General features: G+C 51.5%; 1 long non-coding RNA gene and 1 other non-coding gene across 14 annotated transcripts; both read left to right on the forward strand.

Annotated features, from left to right (window-relative positions):
* The first annotated feature begins 5,106 nt into the window (after positions 1-5,106).
* Positions 5,107-24,743, forward strand: Gm10505 (predicted gene 10505). 13 transcript variants are annotated; one of them, NR_168743.1, is made up of 4 exons: positions 5,107-5,132; positions 18,654-18,822; positions 21,367-21,561; positions 23,695-24,743. It is a non-coding gene; the product is annotated as a predicted gene 10505 (long non-coding RNA). The 13 variants fall into 13 exon arrangements; NR_168740.1 differs by having other exon boundaries at positions 21,367-21,467; NR_168744.1 differs by lacking the exon at positions 21,367-21,561 and adding an exon at positions 23,212-23,493.
* Mir7216 (microRNA 7216) lies at positions 8,296-8,371 on the forward strand. The gene has a single exon (NR_106075.1). It is a non-coding gene; the product is annotated as a microRNA 7216 (primary transcript).
* Positions 24,744-26,617: the final 1,874 nt, after the last annotated feature.

Raw genomic sequence — 26,617 nt, forward strand, 5'->3', positions numbered from 1 at the left:
CACTTAAAGAGCAGAGTGCACCCTTCACAGAAAGAGTCCTCAGCCGGCCGCAGAGATCATCGTGCCAATGGAAGTCAGCGCACTTGCAGCAGTGCACGAATAAACTGAAGGATCTTGGTTGGTGAGAGGAGGCTGGGAGAAAAGGTGGCAGACAGCTCTGTCTGGAGCTGCTCCACATTGCCACTGGCCTTGTCCACATGGGGAGAAAGACTCATGGCCCAGACCAGCTACTAACAATCCATGCTCATGGTTCCCCTTGTCTGACTTGGCCTTATTTTCTGGCTGCTGAAAGGCTTTTCCAGAGGCCCACCCTCCAAGCTAAGCCACCTGAAAGCAAGCTTAATGTTCATCCGCACTTGGCCTCACTGGACTGCAAGACTCCAGGCCCCTCTCCTCACGAGGTATCCAGTCTGTCCTCCTACTTTGCCAAGTTCACAAGCTCCAAGCACTTGGCCTCACTGGACTGCAAGACTCCAGGCCCCTCTCCTCACGAGGTATCCAGTCTGTCCTCCTACTTTGCCAAGTTCACAAGCTCCAAGAACAGAAGCTGGGAATGGCAGCCACTCTCTGAGACACTGTCTGGGGTGTGGTTCTCACTTTATCAGCTCTCAAGCTCTATGAGGACGGGAGCTGAGGGCAGGTGGCCTGCCCTGAGCACCTCAGCCCCAGAGCATACAGCCAAGGCCAGAGAAGCTCTCTGCCGAGGCTCGGCTCCTAGCAGTCCAGACCCACTAGCAGTCAACCAGCAAAGAAATAGCAGTGGCTGCGTCCTTGGTCCCCAGGGGAGAACTAATGACTTCAAGGGGAGCCCAGCAGCCCCATGTTCCTGTCCAACTTGAGTGACAGTAACTCTGGTTCGAATAAACCATTTATGTTGTCTGCCTGGGATCATTACCCACCTGACCCCCACTGCCATATACTATCCTAACACCTTCAAGAGTGTCTAAGACAGCCAGTCAACTCACACTCAGGTAAGGAAAGAGGGGACAAGTTGGGAGGTGGGGGGATCCCTGGCTTCGCAGTACCTCAGCGAACATCCCCAGCTACAGAGAACAGAGTAGAATCTACTCTCAGTCTTACCACTAAACATTTAGATGCCACTCTCAGGGTTTAATGTTTAAAAAAAAAAAACAACAACAACAACAAAAAAACCCCAAAAAACCAAAAAAACTAAAGGGGAAAACATTTGAAATGTAAATAAAGAAAATATCCAATTCCCCCCCCAAAAAAACCCCCACCACCACTACCAACAGAAAACCCCAAAAGCCTACAAAGGAAGAGAGCCAATTCCCGTGGCGAGTGATGGGGCCGGTGACAGTCCTTCACCTGGTGCTCTGGAGTGTGTGAGCCATTACTACCTTGGCATGCTCAACTCAGGGGGGCCACCAAGATGTGGTGGCACATTTCATTTTCATTTCTTTCCAGGGCTTTTGTGACAGAGGTCACAGGGGACTGAGGGGCAGCTATGGGCTGGGAAAATGTAGGGAGACATTTTACAATTTATCAAGATTCAAGTACAGGTCCCTCCCCCATGCCCACCCAAGCCCCAACAGTAAGTTTCTTAAATGTGTCAGCAATGCCTTAGTGGCCCATCCTGGGGCAAGGCCATCTCTAGGAGAGCAATTTGAATAGTCAATGTGAAATCAGCTGGGGGAGGGGGGGCTTCAGATGAGACCGGGGACTGCAGAGGACCCTAGATGTGCTTGTTATGGACAATTCATTGGGATGGAGATGGGGAGAGAGGTGAAGGTCTACCTCCAGAGACAGCGAGGCAGTGCAACTCTGGCAGGAGGTGGCTGGACTCTCCTTACCCACAAAGCCTCCTTCCATCCCTAGCTGAAGCTTCTAGTAAAATTGCAGTTCAGTCCTCTGGGTTGCTCCAGCTTTTAGCAACCAGCCTTGATTTAGTGTTCTCCCTCTCCCTCTCCCTCTCCCTCTCCCTCTCCCTCTCCCTCTCCCTCTCCCTCTCCCTCTCCCTCTCCCTCTCCCTCTCCCTCTCCCTCTCCCTCTCCCTCTCCCTCTCCCTCTCTCCCTCTCCCTCTCTCCCTCTCCCTCTCCCTCTCCCTCTCCCTCTCCCTCTCCCTCTCCCTCTCCCTCTCCCTCTCCCTCTCCCTCTCCCTCTCTCTCTCCCTCTCCCTCTCCCTCTCTCCCTCTTCTCTCTCTATGACACACACCCCTTGTATGGCAAAGTTAATCTGGAATATATCTCAGTAGTTTACTAGGTCAGCAAAGTCCCATTCCCTAACAGTTCTGGAAGGAGGACTCCATGGCACGCACGAGACCCTTGCTTATTATAGAGGTTCTGGGAGAATTCCTCTACTGTGACCTGAAGACTGAACCAAGAGAGTTGCAAGGATGCGCTTGTAAATGCGCTGTTTAGTGTCATGTACCTGAACACTCTTGGGGGAAAAGACAGGTGCAGCTCCTGAGTCAAATGCAGGTTGGCTGGAGAGATCACGATGTCCCCAAACTCACGGAAGGGTCAGAGGCATGTGGTCAGTCTGTGCTCCATTGGGCTCTTGGTCAATTCCCCCATTCCCTCCCTGACTTTACAGCAACTGCCAGGCCCCTCTGGTCCTGAGGCGTTCCTACTACTGCAAGACCGTTCTGAATGCACTGACAAGGGGGGCACAACCCTTCTGGTCTTTGACCTGCTCTCTAGTCCGGCTAACTGGCTGTTTCCATGTATTGCAGGACCCCCCCCCCCCCCAAGACTTCACCCTCTTTTTGGAAGGGATCTGTATAGTACCAACTTTTTTTTTTTTTTTAGAACTCTAGGACTTTGGTTTCCTTAAAAAACACAAATATTATGAGAATGCACTTTCGTTTTTAATCCTAGGTGTTGGGGTATGGAGCTGCTTCCTGTCTGTCTACAGTAGCTAACCTTGGTTTGCCCCGTGCTCTTAGCAGAAGTATGGTTTCAACAGTTGCAGATAGTTTCTTTAGAATTCTGCGGGACTTTTCAGAGGGCACTGCATAAATGCTTAGGGCCACCCCTGAGAGACGTGTGTGTGTGTGTGTGTGTGTGTGTGTGTGTGTGTGTGTGTGTGTGAGTGTGTGTGTGATGTGGTTGTTGGTTGAGGTGGTTGTTGGTTGCTTAGGGAGGTTGGTTGTGGTTTGTTTGTAGCCGTGGTCAAAGCAGAAACAAAAGAAATTAGATTCGGGGATTTCTTTGCATCTCTCTCCTCCTCTCCTTTCCCCTCTATCTTTGTTTCTTATCTAGTGTTAGGAGGTAAAACCAGGGGGAGGGGGCAATAAAGGGTGGGAAAAAGAAGAACCCACAAAATAGCAAAGAACAGCTATAGATCTGGGCTTTTCTAAAACCAGTCACTGTCTGTGTGGTCTTTCTGCTACCTACTTCCAAACTGTTTCAGAGTTTGGACTATAGAGAGACCAAGAAGTTGACCAAAATAGGAAAATCACAAATAAGATACAGACTCTTAACCCACCCCCCATGGGATCTGGCCTCTCCTAGCTTCTCATTTCCTTCTGGAAGAATTGTTGAAGTTCAGTCCTTTTAAGGCCCAGGGAAGCAAGATGACCAAAAACACAAGCCTGTTCCCCTCCACCCTACCTCCCGTCTCTTCCATGCAGGAAGTTCGGCTAACCAGCAAGCTGCAAGACCTGCTGCATTGCAGGGTTATCAGGATGCCACACCCTGACAAGGACTGCTTAGCTATGCACACTTCTCACCCTCTATTTAAACCCAAACCTCATGTCAGGACCCCAAAGATGGACTTAAAAGGTTACAGGACCCCCTGTTCCACTTCCCAGTGTGGCCTGGCCACATTGAATAAATCTTCATTTTCTGTTTTTTGTTTGTTTTGTTGTGTGTGTGTGTGATTTATCTGACCCATTGAGGACAGGTGGATGAACCTAGCTTAGTTATGAGGGTGGCCAGGAACCAAGCTTTGACTTCTAACACAAATATGACCAAAAACTTTCTGCAGGGATGGACTCTTTTTTTTTTTTTTTTAAAGATTTATTTATTTATTTATTTATTTATTATATGTAAGTACACTGTAGCTGTCTTCAGACAGCTACAGAAGAGGGCGTCAGATCTCATTATGGGTGGTTGTGAGCCACCATGTGGTTGCTGGGATTTGAACTTCGGACCTTCGGAAGAGCAGTCGGGTGCTCTTACCCACTGAGCCATCTCACCAGCCCAGGGATGGACTCTTAACACTATCATATATGATCATTTCAAAGCTAAATCTCTTGCCTCTAAACCTGCCTATTTACCTCATGTTCTTCATTTAAAAGGGACACTTTGGGGATCAGGAAGGGAGGCAGAGATGGGTAACAGACTGAATGATAGCACTTCCAGCAGGTCACTGGGAGCTTGTTGGGTGGGAAGAGCAGAGTGGGCAGGAGAAAAGCAGATCATAGGAGGGAAGAGATGAGCGCCCGCAGCCCATCCATTTCTTGTGTCCAGAGGCTGCTGATAGAGAGGACAAGGTCTTCTGCCCTGAAGGTAGATGGAAATAGAGCCTAAAAGTACTAAAAACTTCTGGCCAGGGCTTTCAGTCTAATTGGTTGAAATGACAGCCGCTCCTGGAACCAGCCTGTTCCCATCTCTCTCCTCACTCAATGCCATAGGCCGGGTAATTGTCAATTCCAGTTCAAGGCTTTAGAAGGTAACCTCCAAATAAAGAGGGGTTTTTTTTTTTGCCTCGGGGACAATCCGGTGGATCAAGACATCCGATTTAGCTGAAACTTCCACCGGAGCCTCAATAATTTCCGTGCAGTTTAATCCAGGCCAAAGAGCATTAAGGGCATTCAAAGTTCAGAGGGGCTGCTCTGTCTGACAACGGGACAGGATATTTGAAATCAGGGATGTCTCGGGAAACTCTCTTAAGTTGGTCCTTGTTCCTCCTAGCCTGGGAATCCGGGGTAGCGGAGGTCTGCACGTAGTCTCCTTGGGACTTCACAGCAGAGTGATCTCAAGACTGGTGGAGCTGTATGAAAAAGGGGCAGGGCGCTGGGCTTGGTTGGCCCCACCCCCAGGCTCTCTAGCCTAAGACGGTTGGAGACAGTTATGGGCGTGGCTAGAGCTGGATGGAGGTTGATTGACACTCCCCAACCCCCCACCTCCGATCTCCAAGCGGAGTTTGTCGGCAGCAACAGGCACGGTATGGGCGGCTTGGCCATACTCCCCCAACTGGGAGGCAGTGAGGGGCGTGGCACAGCAGGTTTGACCACACCTCCAGTCCCACGGCGCGCAGCGGTTGGTGGTTATAAGGGGCGGTGATACATGTGGCCACACCCACAACTGGTTTTTCTTGGCGTTCTTCGCAGTTGGTCTAAGCCAGGTGGTTGAAGACTGGGGAGCTTTCACATCTCTGTGCAGTGGAGATCTGTCTCCGCGCTCTCCCCTGCGTCCCTTCACACGGCCGTTTAAGGTTTCCGTCCCTGATAGTGGAAACTGGCGCTAGTCCCCCTGTAGAGACTGTTGGGGGGGCGCAGAAGAAAGTGGGGATCGGAGGGCACTTGTCTGTCGGCCGCTTCCCGCTTAGACCAGAGACAGAGATTGAAAATGCCTTTTCCTCAAACCTGCCGCTATCCCGCTATCATCCCGCTATCCCGCTATCATCCCGCTATCCCGCTATCCCGAGCCTCTGATCATAGTGGGGGCCAGCGGCAAAGTAAGATCCAGGAAAAGATAAAAACTTGCAGACATCGAAACTAAGTGCAAGACAGACAATGCAGGGCCATCACGATAGATGGAGCAGATAGATGGAGCATGTCAGGGTGGAGGCCGCTCACCCAAGGATGTATGGTCTGGGTCTCCGACAAGCATTCGCTCTCTTTGCCCAAAGGTGTACATACTTTGAGATACTCTGGGAATGGTGCGCCTCTGGGCTTATTCGGGCACACCTTTGACACCTGTGAGTCTCTTGAAGAAATGCTGGCATGAGGTGTTGGAACAAGGTGCCTAAGGGAGAAGAGAGAATACTTAGAATAGACTGAGGTCAATCTGTCTCTTAGCCAGCAGAAGTTAGTGACTTCCTCAGCCACACAGGTCTGGCTAGAGACAGGGAGACAGGGGGAAAAAAAATCAAGGGACTCAGGTCGACCAACAACACACATGCCACAGAGATGATGGCGTACATGCCAACCAGGGCTCTCAAGTAGGACTGGAGAATCTTTGGATAATTAGAATGGAGAATTCTCAGTGAGGTGGTTACCCACTATATTTAGGGAATACGTGATGGGTTTGCCAGTGAAGTAGGGGGAAGATTTGGGGCTTTTTTTCTGACTGTTAAGATACTCAGAAATGTATTTCACAGATGAGAGGAAAATCTTTGGGACTCTTTGAGTTCCAAAAGTTTGGGTATAAAGCATTCCACCGTTTTTCATCTAGAAGGGGAGACCTTTCATTCCAGGATTCTCTTTGCCTAGAACACAGAGGGTAACAAGATTCGGTGCCAATCTCCCCAATGTCCCCTTCCAGGGAAGAAAGAGCCAAGGGGAGAGGGTCTTGGATCACTTAGCAGGCTCTTTCCTCTCTTGGGTGTTCTGAGAAGGGTTTACCAGGCAGGCCTTAGGCTGAGGATGAAATTAAGGTGCACTCAGGTGATAGATGTGACTCTGTGCAAGCTTCCCCTAATAGTCACCTATTTATTATCCTTGAGGGGCCGACTTCTCTAGGGCAGTTCACTTCCCCCTCCCCCACTCGGATACTGAACTAACAAAATGATCGTTGTAATTGTGACTTACATACTGGATCTGAAACCAGAGGTACAGGTGTAAGATCCACAACAGCAGTCGGCCACCAGGGGCGGCTGCAGAGCCAAGGGTGAGGTGGTGTGCAGCCAAGAACCTGGGGCCATTTTGAATTTTGACCTCTGGGGAACGCAGCCTGGGCAGGTCCCATCCTCTTTGCATTCCATTTTAGAAGAATAAATACTTTCTAGAGGAAAAAAAAAAAAAAAGAGCCAAAGAGGTTCACTTCCTCACGAACCATGAGGGACATCTGGGTAGGCACTGTACAGCTTCTTGCTCCCCCCAAATTACTGCATGGAGTCTTACTATTCTTGCCTGATCGGCCTAAATAAAAGGACTAATGTTCTAGAAGAACCATGGAAGCCCCAAGAGACTGGACCAAAAGGGGACCTACTTTTGAGGGTGGGTGACTGTATTAAAGGGGGCCCAGCAATGCATGGAATCCTGGGAAACGATGACTATGCCTCTCTGCTGGGACTTCCTGCGATTTTTGTGCTCTAGAAATGTCCATGTGTACCCTGCCCCTACCCTGACGCCATTGTCCCAGGATGGACAATGATAGTCTTCATTTGAGCTTGTTTCATTGGCTGTGGCAGAAAACTTGGTTCCAACAAAACCTCAGAATTAGGCCAGCAGGGTCCTTGGACGATATGTTGCTAGGATGTAAGAGCCATCACTGTCCCTCATGTGAGGTTGTAGGGCTCTAATGTAGACTGGTCACAGCAGCTGACACAAAGGTTGTATACACAAGGAAAGCTGCCCACTTTGTGGCAGACTCAACTTCCCTGAAGAGGCCGCTCCTGCTGGGCTGACCTCATCTCACACGTGCACAGCCAGCCTCTGTCACCAGCTAGTGAGTCCAGACCGAAGGCTTCCCGTGGACCAAGCACACAGCAGCACCAGATGCACTTGAATAATAGCTCCTGGCTTTGTCTACTCTAAAGAAACAAAAGAGCCCTCTCAACAGAATATCAGACAAGAGATAGGAGTGGGTCTCTGAGATTTCTAGACAGTGGGCACTGTCAACATCTGGGTGAAGGACTTAGGAGCTTGGCAAACAGTGACTGGCTAGAGCTTCAGGAGACACTGGTAGACACTCTGGTATCTGGGGTGGCAGCTACAGTCTGTTAGAACTGTTGCTAGAGGTAGGGGCCCGAACCACAATGTTTTGGGCTGGGGGTGGGGGAGGGGGAAGGAAAAAGTAGTTTGATGGTTCCTTACTTGTATGTTGGGTAAAACAGACCTTGAGAGAGTCCCCTCCTCCAGATGTAGGACTGTTTGTGTGGGTTTTATGAACTCGGGCCACCCGCATTCCTGTTAGGTTGACCCTAATCCCACACAGGCCTTTGTCACCAGCTAGTGAGTCCAGTGGCAGACCTGCCTCAGATTTAGACCCACAACCAGGAGGCTGAGGGGGCAAAAGATATCACCAGAGGTCTAGGCAAGAACAAACCCTGGTTGGAAACAAGATGGGACTCCAAGGAGAGGATCTTAACTGAGCAGCCCCCAGAGACTCAGCCCCCAGGGGAGGTAGTGGGGGCAGGAGCATGGCTATGGTGGGACTGAGGTTGGAGAGCTGGCAGAGGACCCAGACAAGCCACCTGCGAAAGCAATTTGGCTTCTTTGGAATTTGGTCTTTTCCGGCCCAAGTCATTTGTGCTGGACCATACTGCGAGGTACATAGTGGCTTCTGAGCTAGAAAATTGGCTATGGTAGCAACGGGCCTCCCTATGAACTTGGAAACAGAGTTTAGCTTGTCCTTCCTTTGCCATGGGCAACTCCAGAGGCCAGGTGATTGGGAGGGTGGGAGTGGCAGGGGAGGGCGGGGCTAGCAGGGGTCCAGGAAGAAGAGGGCCTTGAAGGCAGAGCTTGCCTTTCCTCTGGCCTTGTGGGTACTTGTGGAGAATACATGCGGCTTGTCCTAAGCTGCCTGGCACCCAGCACAGCATGTGCTTAAGACTTGGGACTATGCTGGTAGCTTGTTCCCAAGCCGCTGCTGCTCTCCAGCCCCGGTCCAGAAAAGCTCTGGGGAGAATTGGAGGCAGGACCGAGTGCCCTGAGCCTTTTCTTCAATTTAGGGTGTCAAGGAAGTCTTTTTGTGTCCAGGACTATTTCAATAGCACAATCTAAGCAAAGGTGGCCACATCTCACTGTGTGGGGGGAACACACCCTGTTTGGACAGGAAGTCTAATTCCAATTAGACTTTTCCAGATCCATTGGAATAACAGCAGCAGAAGGCACCTTGGCAGGGTCAGGTGGAACTAAATTGCAGACTGCGGCAAGCTTTCAGTGAGCCGGAAGCACCTACAATACAGGCTTGGAAGAAAGAGGTTCCCCGTGGCAGGGAAATCAACAAAGTAAAGCTGATTATATGAGTTGATAAGCAAGAGGACTTCATTCCAGCGATCCTTGAACTCTGCCTGTTGCCAGGACATAAGTTGTGTAGTAAATATTCAGAGGTTCGGGAGAGGAGACAGCCGCTGAGAATATGCATGGGTATCACTGTGCCCCAGGCCCGGGCGCGAGGAGAGATGTTGCTTCCCTTGTTCTGTCCCTTGTCACAGCCTGGACCCTGGACCCTACCTACTCTTATCCCCACTAGGCAGTCTGGAAGCCAGTGAGCCCGCTATCCTGGGGCCCTTGCAGAGGACACACACACACCTTGAAAAGAAGGTATCAGAAGCTGGACTGTGTTAGACCACCTCTTAGGAGATGATCATTTTTCTTCACGCCAAAACCCCTCTCCCCTCCCCCTTCATTTTTGGGGGTTTCCAAGCCCCTTGCTTCCTCAGCAATTCCCTTTGGCGTGTGGCTTCTTTTGCAGATCGACCTTGCTTCCAACTTTAGAAGGAATGGGGCTCCCAGCATGGAGGCTTTCATGTACATTCCTGGACAGAGAGAGTGGCTTTGCTTCCCCAGGAGGGTCTGCCACAGCCTGTTCCCCTAGAGTGGCCGTCTACCTCCTCTAGATCAATACCTTTCATCTCAATCTGACCAGTTGGGCCAGGAGAAGATGTCAGGGGATAGTTACTTACCCTATCAGCTAACTGGAAGCGGAATAGAGAAGTCCCGGGGCAGGCCCAGCCCTTTCCACCTGCCCTCAGCAGGTGCTGGTATCTTCAGGCCAAGAGACAAACGCAGGTGCTGCCCAAAGCAGCTGGCGCATGAGCTGGGGACTTCAGCCGCAAAAATCCCAAGCTGAGCTGAGACAAAATTTCCTGGCTGGATGGTTGTGGGGGAGGGGCAGGGGAGGGACAAGGCATCTGGTGTGCTTGGGTGGGAGCCTGCTTCAGCCAGATGCACTCGCTCACATCACTCCTTCCATGGATTAACTATAGGCATTTATAATTTATAGGCATTTATTAATTCCTCAAAGTTTTGATCTCCCAAGGACCTTCTTCTGAGAATCTCTCACTGTTACTGCAGCAAGCAATCTTTTTTGCCTCTGAACCAGAGGGCTTTGAAATGGAGCACAGAACCACATGGAAACACTACCACCACCACCACCACCACCACCACCACCACCACCTCAGTTGAGAGGTGTGATAGCTGCTGGGTTCTTCACACATTCAGAGCCAACAATTCCCAACAAGGAAGTGCCACCCCAGACAGGAACTTCCTTCCTTCTAGGTGACCCCTCTCTCTTTTTTTCCCCCAAGATTAACGGCAGGGACCTGGCCCTGGCTCGATGAGTTGGGGTCCACGGCTTAGTGGTTGGTAATCAGTGGATGGAAACAGGGACCATAAGTGCCAGCCACAGGAGCTTGCTAAAGGCCTGAGGGTGGAAGCTAGAGACTCCACTCTTGGAAAACCTTCAAATCTTCATACTACAGGCCCTTGGGGCTGCAAACAAGGGGTTGGGGTGCTCAGGGGAGGTGCTCAGGGCCCTGGAACTTCTATGGGGGTCAGTAGAAAGGTTCCCGTTAGAGGGGTCTAAATGGGGCAGCTGGGTGCCAGCAAATGACCAATCTCAACTGTAGAGGGATTACAGTGTTGCATCTCCTTAGCCACCTTCCTAGGGTTGAGAGAGTTCTTAAGGTGGCTTCTCTGGGCTCAGTGAGGTAGGTAGCCAAAGATGTCTATCATGTGGGGCTCCAAAGCTGGTGTTGCCTGCCTCAGCACATTGGTTATGCCCATGGAAGCTCTTGGGGTAGCCAGTTGGGACAGCCAACAGACAAACCAGCCCCTGGAGAAACTTAAGTTACACAGACGAAGGGTCAAGGGTCCAGAAGCCAAGGCTCGTGTCTGGTGGTGATATTTTCTGAGCATTTTTGGCAACACCATTTTGACGAAAAATCTGCATGTCTCAGGCTCTCCTGAGAAATGCCTAGACTTCAGAAGCAGAAATGACCAGCAAGTAAACGAAGTCCACAGTGGGCAGGCAAGCACTGCCTGGCACAGGTCCTGGAGGCCGGACTCCGATTCTCAGGAATCAAGTGATAGATTTAGCAAAACAGAGCCAAAGCTTCCAAGTTAGGTGGTATCTTCCTGGGCATCCACCTTTGCTGAACCCAGAAACTTTCTCTCACCAATGACTTGTAGGAAGATTTTTGAGGTCTGGCCAAGTGAGACCCCACATCTGCAAAGGGTCTGTAGGGACTTAGCTGAGGTGACAGAGGGAAGAGGCTGAAGATGCCATGTCCCCTGTCCCCCTGACAGTGTACGATAAACCTAAGGACCTGGGAGCTCAGAGACTTTTGGGGAGCAAGCAGACAGATGACAAGTGTCTTTTATTTCTTTTAATGTCTTTTATTATGTTTTTATTTTTCCCCACAGTTAGGCAAGCAAAAGAAAAGAGCAGGAACTGCCTAAAGCCCACGTGCCCACACTGGCTGCTCGCCACCCTCAGGCCTATCCTTTTATTCTCAGTGTTGCACGTCTCTTATTCTCTCCGGGCTCCAGTGTCTGTGTAGTCCCCAATGGCTTCATCACAACCTGGCCATCATTCAGACCTGTTCCACTCTGTTCTAATGACATTCCCTGGGAAATATGTTCTCTGACCCTCCAGGCCAGGCAGCTGGGGTCAGGGGACATGCAGGAAGCACTGGTTTTTGTTTTTGTTTATTTTTAATAAACTCATCTGAGTTTGAAGAAGGCTTGCCTCCAGGGATGGTACATCCAAACAGCTTGACGGTCCTCTGTCCTGGATCAGTGGTGCCAAATACTTCCTTGAGTCCAACAGCATCTTGCCCTGACAGACCTTTCCTCTTAGCAGTGGTTGCCCAAGGCATATCCTCAGTGTCCCTATTCTGTAATCCCTAAAGTCCTGTCCAGTTTTTGCTTTCTTATGTTTGCAACTTTGTGAAGCCTGGAAACATTTTCAGGTGTGGTCACCTAGAGAGTCTCAAGCCTGAGTGCTCTGAGATCCGCGCTGCTCTTAACTCCAGGCATGAGCACCTGCTTCTGACAGCATTGTCTTCTGAGTCAGCTCCTGTGTTTGTTAAAGGCTATTTCAGCACACACATGGCTACAGACCTGAGGTGACTCATTAATGAAAGTTTTTCCAGTCGGTCCAACATTGCTGTCAGCCTCTGCAGTCAAAAGCACCAACAGCATTCTGCAGTCCAAACTGTGGAGGGGGAGCCACTAAGCTGCATGACGGAATCTCCTTCTGTCATGCTTGGCCCAGGTCAGTTGGAGACTGTTGATTTCCTGGTTTAACTGTCGAGTGTTACATGTTAATTCTATTGATCTGGTGCAGGAGATTCTGTTGTGGTCTTCAAACCACATAGTCCATAACTACAAGAGTCCAGAACAAGATTTTTGTGTTGATAGCTCAGCTGGCCCTCTTGGGCACCCATAGTGCTGGTTTTCCTGTGACTAGAATCATAGCCCCACAGTCAGCATTTTGAAAAGGTTCAATACATCTCTGAGCTTCATGCATAGTTGAGGAAAGTCCACAAAAGGGGAGATCTCCTTAGAGTTGATGTGACATCTTCCTTAGTCACGGGGATGGTTCTTCAAGGGTGGTCAGGCAGGAGCGAGGAGCCTTAATCTAGAGAAGGGATTGTGATGACCCTGTCTTCAAGATTGTCTATCTCTAGTGTAAATCATCACCTGGTGCCTGAAGGCACTGGGTTGTGAAGATCAGCCCAGCCTGAAGTCAGGCACAAATGGGGACGGGACCATCTGATTAGCCTCTCCTAAGGCTGATTCGACCTGGCTGGGCTCACCGGCCTTGGTGGCACTTAATAGGCACTCAATAAATATTTGTAGAATGCATGAATGAAAGGGCCCTTGTCCTCTGCACCCTCAGCCTGTGCGACCCTCCTTCACTGGGTGCTTTGCCTTAAGTTGTGTAGCTATCCTCTTCATCTCTGCTCAGCCTGAGCAAGGCTGAGCTGCAAAGAGAAGGTGGAGACTCAGAGGGGACCCTGAGCTCTTGGGGAAACTGCGTTCAGAGCAGGCCGGATTTAGGAAACCACCTTCAGAGTGGGGCAGGAGAAGGTTCAGGGGGTGGAGACCTGAGGACAAGATGAGACAGCAGCAGTGGTAGGGAAGCAGAGTTTGAAGATAACCACGAAGGACCCATTATCAGGCCCCCACACACAGAGGCACATTTACACACCTGCAGTGTTGGGGTTGCCCGGACCCGGAGTGAGTCTTGTATTGTTCTGTTTGGTTGGTTTGTTTTGGTGGGATACTCAACAGGACCAAGATTTTTCATCTGAGGAGCCATTCCAGGTCAGCGACTCTCTTCAGCAGAAACAATGCTCTGACTGTGTGGCTCCACTGGCAAGGGCGGTTCATGGTAGCCTTGCGAGATGGCGCTTAAGGAAGAGGGTCTGGGCTGGGTGTGGAGCGCATCTCTACGGTGAAGTGTGATGCAGTGTTCATGGAGTGATACAGCAGGCACCAACCTATGAGGTTTGCAACAAGTAGGATTGAAATGGGCGACAGAGCCGCGCCTCACCAGCCCCAGGACTTGTGCATAAGAGAAAGAACATGCGCATGCGCAGGAGTCCCCGTAATGGAGTAAACACATGCTGCCGCCACCTGCCTCAGTGATAAAAAGGAAAGTAGTCGTTGGCTGGAGAGCAGCAGAGAAGCGAGCTCCGGGGGCTCAGACACAGACGTGCAGCTAGGCCCCGCAGGTGGGGTGGGCAGGACCAGCGAGTAGCCCTTCCTCAGGCTGCGAAGTCTGTGTAGTAGTTTCCTGAGGTGATGAAGGAAGAGGCCGGGTTGGACTTAGTGGAAGGCAGGCTAAATGGGGGAAGGCTTGAAGACAGGTAACATGGAAGTGGACAGAGTAAAGGGCTGCCTGACTGGAGGGCCATGACACCACCAAGCTGAGGACAGAAAAACTATCTGTAAAAAAAAGGGGGGGGATGAGGAATAAGGCATTCTGGGAGAGGGGTGGAAGGCATTCTCAGGGTGGCCTGCATGCTTATCCACGACCAGGTAGCCGGCTGTGGGCAACTGAAAGAGAAAGAATTAAGGAGTTAGGGGTTTCATGTGACTGGTGACTGGTGAGATGTGAAAAGGAGCCACCAGTCTGTCAGCTGACCATGACAGACACCAGCTGAGACCCTCAGAGGGGTCAGCTGAGAAATACTGCATCTCTCAGCTAAGCTCAAGGGCAAGATTGGGAATGTGGAAGTCAGCCTGTCTCAAGGCTGTAGGCTGGCCAAGCAGCAGGTGTGCTGAGGTGGTGCCTGCAGGGCGGAGAACCTAGGGGTGACCATGGTTGCCATCTAAATGTGCAACTCTTGGGAGAGCTTCCAGGGCAGATGCCTGGGCTCTGTGAGGAGTGGGGCTGCAGGAGTTGGGTAAAGAGTCAAGTTCCCTGCGGGTTGTGCCTGGGTACAGTGCTGTTAGGATAGAAATAAATAAACCCACTGGTGACTCTGAAGCTCAGACTCTCTGGCCATTCATTCCACAAATATTTATTGAGCACCTACGATGTGCCAGGCATCGGATGCCTTCTCACAGTGGTGCCTATGGGAGTCCACCGGCAATGCTGATGGATGGGGGTGGGAAGAAGAGTGTCCTAGAGCAAGGGGGGATGATGGGTCTGAGGGCGGGGGAGCCTTGAATGTCTGTGTAGCCTGAGAGGTTTTGCGCTTTCTGGTGGAGGGGCCTTGCCTGAGGTCTAGGGAGTCTGGGAGGGACAGGACAAAGAATAGCTTCTCTCTCTGGGGACAGGCGTAGGAGGACCAGTGTGAAGATGAGCCAGGTTTTGAAGGAAGTGCGAGGTGATAGGAAGAACAGGGCAGCTTCCTTCTCGCAACCCAGCCTGCCTTCCAAACACCTTGGTTCTCACAGAAGGACACAGCCTGTTGCCTCACATGGAGGATGAGAAGGGAATATCTGCCAGCCTCAGACACCCTGTGGCCCCTCGTCCGTCCCAGAATGGCATGAACGGCTCTGGGGTTCTGCACTCACCTGCTGTTTGAAAGTGGAGAGAAGCAAGAAAATCCAGAGAGTGGCAGGGAGACGGCTGACTGGGCAAGGGGAGGCCGGAGGGGCAGGCCAGGAAGAGACAGAGAAGATCAGAGGGCATCTCTGGAAGAAGCTGGAGGCTGGGCTGCAAGCCGGATGGATACACACGGGAGAAATAGGATGCCAAGGAAGAGGGGCCCTGCTTTATCTGGTTTCCTGATATTTCAAGGATTCTGTTAACCAGTCAAGGTCCTTCTGGTGACTTCCGGAAAGCCTTGGACAGGGGGTGTGGTGGGGCCCCTGGGAGCTGTGGTGGCATCAGGGGCCTGGTACAGTAAGGATTGTAGTGACAACTCAGTGACACCAGGTAAACCCCACAGCCCTCTAGGAACAAGAGCAACCCTGGCTCTTTTCCACGTGGGTTCTACTTTTAACAGTGGTCACCTTGTGCTCTGTCCCCACACCAAGATAGCCTTGCCACACTCACCAACTGCTCATTGCCATGACAGTAACAACCAAATTATACTCTTTTGATTTCCAGACGCTGCTCCAAGGCAGCCTTTTGTAAGGTCTGCTTCCTTGAGCCTCCAATGCTCTGCTCCCATGGGGGGTGGGGGGCGGTGTCTGAATCTGGAATGGTCTTTCTGGAATGATGGGGGCGGGGGGATGTTTGCAGAGTGGTGTGGGCTGGAATCCTTACTGGATGTCTTTTTCCTTTTGCCCTCAAGAGTCTTTGGGAGGCTCAGGAAGGGACTGGTGAGTGACCTCAGCAGCCCACCAGCAGGTAGCCAAGGGTCGCCCTCTCTTCAGCCCCTGATGCCTCTTCCAGAAAAAACAAACCACAAAGCCAGCTGAAGAAAGTGGGGGGAAGGTAAGGGGGAAAGACAGTCTGGGGAAAGGGGATTTGTCTTTCTCCTCACTCTCTGTACAGTAGCCAGGGTCAGGAAGTTGGAATGTGCACACGGAGAGGGGAGAGTTGGGGGGGAGCACTGTGGAAAAGAAGTCCTGACATGATCTGCTTCCGGGTCAGGGGGGTAGAACACCTACCTTTAACCTCCATGGGGGCTCCCTGAGGAAGTGTTCTGAGGCCCCGGGCTGGCCACTTCCTACCTGGAACTCTCCCAGGTCTCGCTTGGCCTCGGTGAAGGCCATCCCCAGGCCTCAGCTCTTCAGCGCACTGGTTTTCTGCGGAGCCCGCCCTGTCAGGCTCAGGCTGCTTGGAAACGCTCAGGTTTCTTCTGGACCCTCCTTTCCCCTGCCTGTGAGGAGGAGCTCCTCACAGAGCGAGCACTGAGTGTCCATAGTAGTCTGAAATGCAAGTGCTTCGGCCCCTGGGCCTCTTACTGCGTAGTGGCAGTGTGGAGGCTGTAATAAAGCCCAAGGCTTGGTACAGGGCTGAGCCAACTGGACTGAGCGCCATCTTCCCTGACAGGGTCCTTCGTCACTCTCACCAGCACGCACCTGGGAGCCAAGCCCAGATGCTCTCACCACAGAGAGAGCATCCCGGCTTTCTTCAGAGTCCTAGGACCCAGGGACATAAATACCGCAGCCCCTGGAGCTCGGACTCTGGCTCCCAAGAGCAGGCAGATGTGCTGCCTGCGTCAGTTCAGCCAACTCTTCTGTATAAAGACACACCTACCTAGCCCTGCTGCCACTGCAGCCCCCAAGTTTCTCGGGATTATGAGAATCAAAGATGGGACCTTGCTCGGGATAGGAGAGCAAGACTATTTCACGGTGGCAACGTCAGAAGACGTGATTTCTTTGATAGCCTCTCCACCTTTCTTGGCCCCATGTGCTCAGGGTTTACACAGGCCCCTCTCTCCCTATCATAGGCCACACTGGGTGCCAGGCTCTGCCTACTCCCTAGGCTGTCCCTTCTGTACCCCTCCCACTGTAATGGGAGGGCTGGGGGTGGGGAGCACACTGAGTATATCTCTCTCTGGTCTACCAATTCCTCAGTTAAGTAAACGGTGGGAAATAGGCAGCCCCATCACGGCTCCTCAGGCCACCGTCTGGTGACAGTCCTCCGCTGTGTGAACTCTACAGTCAGCACTGCTTCCAAGTGACCTTTTGGTGACCCGTCTTTCCCACATCTTTCTGTCACAGATTTCTTCCTCAAAACCTGGTCTTGAGTGACCTGCTTGTTTCTTCTCTACCCCATTCCTGCCTGGGAAGGCAGGGTTGGAGGTAGCGAGGACAAGGCTGGCTCCAGATCACAGGAGGTAAAGGCAAGCTGACTTCATCCTTCCCCGGACACCAATCACAAATGTTCCCTACACTGGAACAGGCATGATGGCTTTCTGTATTGAGGCCTGAAACAACAAACATTGTGGACAAATACTGGAGGAGGAGAAGTGAGGGGTGGGACAGGAACTCCGAAAAGGCCCTGCCTCTCATGCCTGGCTTGCTTCCTGTTGTTCCTTGAAGTGTTGCCCACAAAACTGAAAAAGTCTTTTGTGTACCAGATGGAGCCGACCAGCGGTCTCCTTTCTGCTCCGTCTCACATTCTTCTCCAGGGTCTGTCCCCAGTAAGCTCACCTGCCTGGGTTCTCTGCCTCCTCTGACCTGCTTGGTTGAGTCCTAGAACGCAGGCCTGGTTGCCCCTATGGGGACTCGGCTATCCTCTTTGGGTTTCAGAATGGGGCCGCACTCTGTTCTGCTCGCAGGTCTTCTGTTTCTTACTGAAGCGTGATTAGCCTGTGGCAGTGGAGCGCAATGGTTGGTCCTGCTGTGTCAGACTGCCCAGGAAGAGACTCCCCCTCCCCCATTGCTTGCCAGGCCCTTGGTACTAACACAGCCCTTGTCTCTGCTGTGGTTTCTGGGCTTCTTAAATGCAGATTTTCCTGCTAAAAGATCTTGGCTCTCTGGGAATTTTGCTTCACTTTTTGGGGAGCATGGGGCCCCTCCTCTCCAGTGCCACAGTACTAGTCAGGTCCCTCTGTCTCTTCCCTGCAGAGAGGTGGCTGAGTTCCTCAGTGTGGCTGGCTTTGGAAGAGCAAACACTTCATTTGTTTTCTAAATATGAACTTATTATAAAGATGTCCTTCCTTAAAAGACATCTGAGATGCCAAAGTTGGTCCAGGGTGTCTGGAGACAGTGGCCACATAGGAAGTCTGAAATGATGAGGTACATAGAATTGGCTTGGGCTTGGGGGAAGTGTTACATCCAGAAGAGACCCAAAAGGAGATGGGCCCAGGACTCAGGAATGAGTTGTCAGTTGAGGGGTGGGCTTGAAGAACCAGCCTGCCTCCATCTTAGGGTTAAGGCCATCTTATAGCAAAGACAAACTATGTTCATTCCTGCTTATGATTAAATTTGTTTCTCAAGGATCGATGTATTAGTCAGGGTTCTCTAGAGTCACAGACCTTGTGGGTCATCTCTATATAGTAAGGATTTGTGGATGACTCACAGTCTGTAGTCCAACTCCCAACAATGGTCAGCAGCAGCTGTAAATGGAAGTCCAAGATCTAGCAGTTGCTCAGTCCCACACGGCAAGCAGGTGAAGGAGAGAGAGTAAATCTTCCTTCTTCCAATGTCCAATGTAGGTCTCCAGAAGAAGGTGTGTGCAACCATACCTTTAATCCCAGATGACCTTGAACTCAGAGATCTCCTTATCTTAATCTTCTGGAATTCATAGCCACTATACCTCAAGATCTCCATGCCAAGATCCAGGTCAGAAACTTGTATCTCCCAGCCTCCAGATTAGGATCACAGGTGAGCCTTCCAATTCTGGATTGTAGTTCATTCCAGATATAGTCAAGTTGACAACCAGGAATAGCCACTACAATCAGGCTAGGCCCCCACTTGTAACCTTAACTACAAACGTTTCTGCAGAGCCTGCTCCAGAAATGGCAATCATGTCTTTGTTTCAAAAAGTTGTTTATAACCATCTTGCAACCCTACCTTTGTTCTGAAAGGTTATGTGACCACCTATGACTGCCTTGCTTTGCCCATCTTGCAACCAGGCCTTTGTTTCAGGAGAGACAAAGTGTTAATTGCCTGTGTTCTGCTCCTGTAACCCTGCCTACTTTGCCTGCCAAATCCCCCTTGATTTGGAAGCCCCTTGAGTTATAAAAGTCTTGTCTTCCTGCGTCCAGTGCTAATCTCTCTAACCCAGCCTTAGAAGAAGGCAGTAAATGTACACGCAAAAAGCTTGTTTTAATTGCTTCCTTTAATTGATTTGGTGATGATGATCTGGGTCAGTGGTCTTTCTCCTCCCATCTGGTATTAACTGGCTCTGGGCTCTGGATAGTCAACAAAGGGAGAGAAGAAAGGAGTAGGGAGGGGGGCCCAGGGGAGAAGCCTGAGCAGATCCTACCACCCCAATAGGCTGGGCTGCTGCTGTAGTGAAGGGGTTGGCTGGCCTTGGGGGCAGTGCTTTAGAGAGAGAGGGCCTGAGGACATGTGAATGAGGGAGCAGTAAGGACCCAGCTGTGGAGGGAGGAGGGAGGAAGACCAAAGCCATCAAACTTTAGGCCTCCACTTCCCTCAGAGGACCAGGCACAGAGGGTGGAGTTTTTTGTTTTTTGTTGTTTTTTTTCTTGAGTCTTCCCTTGTGGTTGCAAGAAATCTAGAGAAGGCGAGTCAAGGGCAAAGGCGTCCCCATTCCAGCCAAGGAAAAGTAGCCCCCAAGGTACCCAGTAGCACCTTGGTTCTCAGGCCAGCACTGGCAGGGAAGCAAGGGTCTCCAATGTTTCCAGGACCTGCTCAGGAAAGCAGCAGCCTTCCTGAGAGGCAAAGAGCTTGGGTGTTGGGGAGGTGTTGTTTCTGGGCAGAGAAACTGACAAGAGATAACATCCCAAAATGGGGCGTAGTGTGGGAATGAGTAGAAGGAAGGGGGGGGGGCATATGGAGTTCAGGAAGGAAGTGAAGATGAGGTATCAGAGCTCCACACTCATTCAACAATGATGTTTTGTAATACCAAGGGCTGGGGAGGGGAGGGGAGGGGGACGGCACAGATAATCCTGAAAGCCCATTAGCAACACGGCAGATGAATGATTTGAGGAATGTTTGTAGAATGGAAGCCCAAGGTGGACAGTTCAAGTGTTGTATAACCATTGAGCAAAAGAAGTCAGACATAAAAGGGCTACAAGACAGAGTGTTGGCAACCATTATGTCAAGTCCAAAATGGAGGCACAGTCAAGTGGTGGTTGTGGTGGTGGTGGTGGGGAGGCAGGAGGGATAAGTTGACGAGAGTGACCACCCTTGGGACAGGTAGAGATTCCTGGGAAGGACCTCAGGGGTCCTGAAGTGGAAATGGCAGAGTTGTGTTTGCATGTCTAGATGCCAACAGTCTGTCTAGAATGCTTTTGGCCTGGACACATGGGACCCGAGCATCCTGTTCCTTTGTTTACTTCCATTAAAGTTGATTTTTAAAGCAATGCTTCAGTTGCTTCTGATGTCACCTCCAACAAATAGTGTTCCATGCTCTAGCTAGCAAAGCTTCCTGTCCCTTGCTTGCCCTTGGCCACTGCCTTCACACACAAATGTCCAACCACAGGTCTTCCTGAGTCCTCTTTCAGGCCTAGTATTGGCTCCTAGCTTCAGCCCTACACATGGTGGGCAGCTCTGGAACAGGGCACATCCTATTCCCTGGGATACATCTCAATGGAGGATGCCCCTTTCCAATAATCCCCAAGGTACCCAGTAGCGCCTTGGTTCTCAGTCACCCTGCCAGGAGTATTAATCAAACCTCCTTGTGGTTTTGAAGGTTTGACAACAGTCAATAGTTTGGGGTAATTCTAGAACCATCTGTTCCCAATTACTTAGCTGCAACCAAGTCAGGTCAATCTGGCACAAAGGGCAGATGCAGCGTGCCTGGTCTAGGCGTCCTCTGCTCCTCAGAGCTGAAGAGGAGGTGCCACTTGGGGGTTAAGAGTTAAGACAGCATGACCTTCTGCCCTAGCTCTGTGTCATGAGATACCAGACTGTCAGACGTTGGCCATTTGGTTATAACGTACGTATGTTTGAAATGTGACTAGACTCTAGTCCAGCCCTGGGACCCTTTGGGAGCCCTCATATGGAGACATTTTCTTGATGCTAGTGATGCGTGTGAAGTACGCGCGCGCGCGCGCGCACACACACACACACACACACACACACACACACACACACACACACACCCCTCTTTCCCAGCAAGCTCTATATTCATGGTGGCCACCATGACTTTTCGTTTAGCTGCCTGATAAGCCCCATCATGGGCCTAGTCTGTGTGATCTGTGGGATATTTTGCTCCCCGCCCCCCATTGTCTTAATTAGGTTTCTGTTGCTGAGATGAAACGCCATGACCAAGAAGCAAGTTGAGGAGGAAAGGGTTTATTCAGCTTACACTTCCATACTGCTGTTCATCACCAAAAGAGGTCAGGACTGGAGCTCCACCCAGGGCAGGAACCTGGAGGCAGGAGCTGATGCAGAGGCCATGGAGGGGCATTGTTGACTGGCTTGCTCTTCAAGGTGACTTGCTCAGCCTGCTTTCTCACAGAACCTAGGACTACCAGCCCAGGGTTGGCAACGCCCACAATGGGTTGGGTCTTCCTCCATGGGTCAGTAATTGAGAAAATGTCTTACAGCCAGATCTCATGGAGGCATTTTCTCAACTGGGGCTCCTTCCTCTCTGATGACTCTAGCTTGTGTCAAGTTGACACATAAAACCAGCCAGTACACCCACTTTTAAATACTCTGTGAGGCTTCCTATGGGTTTAGTTCTTTAAACAGTGTCTTTTGATATTTCCTGTCATTAGCAGCCCCATTTCATCATGGTCCCCCTTGCCTGACAGCAGGGACCTGAGAAGAATTTTTTTGGGGGGGGGGTCTTTCCTCTCCTGCCAGATTTATTACCGTTAATCAATACCTGGTATCTGTTGGAGTTAACACCCAAAGTGCCGCCCAAGGATAGACCCACCGTAGATCAATCATCTACCTTAACTAACAGCTGTGCCTCCACTTCCCCTGCTGAGGAAGGGTGTAAGAGGGCAAGGGGAGGGTGTCTCCTCCCTCTTGGGGATTTAATGGCAATAGTGTGGACACTGCGTTGAGCTCATTATCCAGAAAAGCACAACTGGAGAAAAAGCTCTCGAAAGGCCTGGGGGGCTTGTGAGGACAATGGGTAAAGTAAGGAAGAGCCTGCTATTGGAAAGAGTGACTTTGTGGTCCTGTTTATAAGGGTTTGCTTATCTCTGGGTGGCTGCCTGGGGGCGGGGGGGGGGGGGGAGGGGGCGGGGCTCTCTGCGGTTCTTCCTTCCTGTAGAATTTCCGGTCTGGTCACACTCATTCAGCAACAGCAGCACCACCACCACCACCAGCAGCAGCGGACAGCCCTGAGGAGGTATTAGACCCTCCATGCTGTCTTAAACCTTGCATGCTTTTTGTCTGTTTTCCTGCCACTTCTAAGCCTGACTGTTGTCAGGGTCGGTGGCTTACATCCATTGTTAGCCCAGGGTCCCTCCTCTTAACTGACTGCTGGCTGGCCCTAGTCAGACCTACAGTTTGATGCTGAGTGGCCTCTCTTCCGGTATTAGTGGGGAGAATATCCTGCCTCACTGGAGTCCCCCACCCCCAGCGACTGAGAATTCATGCAGCTTGCCCAGTGGCTCCAGAGGCCAAGTCTCTCTCATGTCTTTGGTGGGTGCTGGGGATTGGGATGCACAGGACAGTGTAAGAGTAGAAATGCCTGTGCTGAGAAAGGCGTTTGCTGGCATCAAGGGGAGGGGGAAACTGAAAGCAACCAGGGAGGAGGAGGGGAGAAGGGGGGTGCAGGCTGTGAGAAGATGGTCAATGCCCGCCGGCAGGGCTTTGCCATGTGTGAATGGATCTGGAGGTTGGAACAGCTAGAATGGAGCTGAGAGCTGAAGAGAATGTACAGAGTGAAGCATCCGAGCATCTCTGAAGGGAGAGGGAGGCATGATGGGGCTGTGCAACTCCACAGGGTGCCACGGAGGAGAAAGAGGAAGAGGAGGAGGAAGAGCAGGAGGAGGAGGAATGTATTGGGTCTTGGTAGCAGGGAGATGCGGCCGGGAGATGAAAGCCATCCATTTGGACCATTGTAGCTCATACTAGGCAACCTGATGGAGACCTCCATCTACCTCCACTTTTTCTTCTGTGCAGCATGGGGCCTGCTGGGACTCGTCTCCTGCTATGCTTCAGCTCCTGCCCAATCACTTACCTGTGCCAGGAGAAGCCTCTGGACATGCCTGGGCAGCCTCTGGACATGCACTGCTCCCATTCCTCGCTGAGAGGGCATCTCCCCGAGTGCCTCTCCATCCCAGTAGACTCTCCAGATGTGCCCAGTCCTCAACTGGTGTGGCCTCACCAGAGAGACTCAGACCAAACAGGCCTCCACAGCCTCTCTCTAGACACTTTCTGGGAAACCACAGTGGAATACAAAAGGTCCTCATTTGCCCTGAACCCTGGGAAGCCCTGTGGCATTGGTTCATGAGTGCTGTGGTTGGTTATTTGGAACTTAATTCTCTTGGTATTTGCCACTTCCCAGTTGTCCCCTTTACTGTTCACAGTCCCCACCTATAATCCTCGGCTTCCTGGCACTTCCGGAGCCCATATTAACGTACCAATTTTTTGTACCCCATTTAGGGCACCAACTGTTCTGATCTCTTGAAGAGCTCCTCAGGCAACCTTCTGTTTCTAGCAAGATGATACACCCAAGCCTTGATGACAAGGCTTGGCTCTCAACCTCCTTGCTCCCCACCTCCTGTGAAATACACAAAGAAATTCAGTGATCATCGGGGATGCTCTGGTCCAAACACTACCTGCCAGCCAGACGCAGGAGATGGATGGCTCAGCAGTAATCGTGCTGCTTGAGCTTGGTGTCTAATGGGGACAGTAGTGACAGGAAGTTCACAGGGACTGGAAGACATGAGTTCTCTGAGGGAAAGGAAGGTGAAGCCTGGTGCTTAGGACCCTCAGGAGACCATAGGATGTGAGAAGGCTCAAGACACCCAGAGGTGGGGTCAGAAACAGGGCAAAGGAGACCAAGCATGGGAGAGCTGCAGTGGACGTGTACAGACAGGAGAAGCAGGCCCTAAAGAATCCCTGAGGCGGCAGAGAGGCTGGGCTGTGGAACTTTTTAATTACTTTGCATTAGGGGACTGTAGAGACCCAGAAGCCCACCCTTCCCCTCCCCTCATCAGCTTAGCCCCAACATATGGTGGCTACCAAAGTAGTTAAATCGGCTCTTGGTAGAAAAGGAAAGAGATTCCTCCCAGGCTCTTCCCAGGGTCCACGGCCACACTCCAGGAGGGCTCAACTCCAGGGCAAGGCAGCTGGGACAGCAGGCAGCTGAAGGAGGACTATTACTGCACCTTAGGGAAGAGTGCAGTGGCGAGTGGGGAGGACTCTGCTGGGACCCGGGGGTCATGTGCATTCCCATTTAGTTGAGCTCTGCTTAATCCGGGCCTAGGCTCACAGTAATGGGGAACGAGGAGAGGCTCCCATCAGAGACCAAGAAGATGACAGACTCTCTGTAAAGGCTGTCAGAGGGGTCTGCATGACCAACCACACCTGCTCCTGTTCCTTTGGGGCTCTTGTGACCTCCCTGTCTTCTTGTGAGATCTTATGTTCCTCCAACCCTGAGAGCTACAAACCAATCTCCGGAATAAAAAAATCTGTCCCTCGTGCTGTCAGCGTGGCTCTGCTAGCCTCCCATGGTGACTGCTTGCCACCCCCACCCCCCCACACCCCCCTGCTGCCCTGCCATCCCGGTCTCCTTGGTTTCTTCATAGCACTTATCATTATCTGGACTTACCCCCCACCTCTCTAGTTGTCTGTCTCCACCCACCCACTCTCACACACAAAAGATCCTCACAGGCTGATTTTTAGGGCAGGAGCTGCGTAGACAGGAGCTCAATGAGTATTTGTTGAATGGATGAATGGGTGGATGACACCGGATGGAGCACTTGGGCAGGTGGGGCACAGGAGGGACAGGCCTGGATCAAACCTCCTTGATTCGTATCCTCGCTGGCATTGTTGCTGGCTTGGGGCGGGGGTGGGGGTGGAGTGCTGAGCCCTAGTAGAGAATGTTCTAGGCCAAGGCTGGCCCTGCTTGCTCCCTGACAAATGGCTAGCTGCAAGATTATGAGTTGGGATTGCTTCTCCTGTTTCATTTGGGCATGAGCCTTGAAGGTAGAGAAGGTTACCCCAAAATGGGTTTATTCACCCTTTCCCTAGGCTAAGTGACAACAAGTGGAGAAAGGGCTCCAGAGGTGGAAGAAGAGGAAGCGTGGTCTCCAGGCTGCCCGCTGGCATGGCATGCTCTGCACAGTAAACACACAGGAGGCTAGTCCCGCACTGGGTAGCAGGGCACCCAAAGATAGAGCTTTGTGTCAGGTGCAGGAATGAGTCCAGCTATCCTGCTCTGCCCCTGCCCTGGCTTCAGGGTGTTTGGGATGGACAGTGGCCCCTCATCTCTTTCCAGCATGCAGTGACCAGTTCTAGCTCAAAGTAACTCTACTGTCACCACCATCTCAGAAGCTCCACCCAGCCAGGATAGGGGAGGTCAGAGGCACCCGAGCCACCCCCAAGGTCCTCCCTCCAGCCCTCAGGGTTCCGCAGAGTTCAGGGGATATAGGACAAGAGGGGCCAGCCGTGATACGGGGTGGTAGGGGGTGGTGCAGGGAAGGGTGTGTGTGTGTGTGTGTGTGTAGGACAATGGAAGGGAACGCAAACGCAAAGACAAAGGGATAAACACCTTTATTCCAAAGGTGGTTTTCTACAGATTGGTGGGCAATACATTCACTAGTCCTCCCTGCACACTTGTTAGGGGGTGTGGATCTTTTTTAAAGGGAAAAATACCTTGAATTTGGGAAAGATCTCATTCAGGCCCAGGAACATTTAGGCCAGAATGTATCTGCTAGGCACAATTCTACAAAGGAGCGAAAGGACTACCTGTCACCCAGACTTGGATGTCTGGGTCTGCCTACTCTTGAGCAGAAAGATCAGCCACACATCCTGTGGCATATCCAAAGAGCACCCAAACTGGAGCCTCGGTAGCCTCTGTGCCTTGACCTGTGTGCTCAGAACACAGGGTGCCACAGCTTTGGACACCCCAGTTTTGCCTGTCAGGTGTGGACTTGTGTCTGCAGCCGCCATACTGCTGCCTCCCCAGAGCAACTGGGGCGTGGCCCATGGCTTTGGCACAAGCTGTTCCCTTCATTCACATTCCTGTCCCCTGCTATGTAACAGGGATCTAATTAGGATTCCAGGCCTTGGGTCCCATCTGCCCTGCACCTCCTGGGGGCCTGGGCCTAGAGTTCTCAGGCCAGCTCCCTCTTCCCTTCCCAGTCGCAACTACCTGCCCTGCCTTCCAAGTCCTCCCCCTGCCCTCCAGCCATGGCTGCTGACAGTTGTGGCTTGTTTTCCCCACCCCCTGCTAAATAAATATGAAATCGCTACCAATCTTAAAACGTTTCTGTGCTGAGAACAGAGAAGAGGACCATAAGGAATGACATGAGGATCTGAGGACCTCCGAGACTTTGATTGCGAATGCACGTCCTTGAGC

Source organism: Mus musculus, chromosome 17 (assembly GCF_000001635.26).
Source record: "Mus musculus strain C57BL/6J chromosome 17, GRCm38.p6 C57BL/6J".
In the NCBI taxonomy this organism is placed as follows: domain Eukaryota; kingdom Metazoa; phylum Chordata; class Mammalia; order Rodentia; family Muridae; genus Mus; species Mus musculus.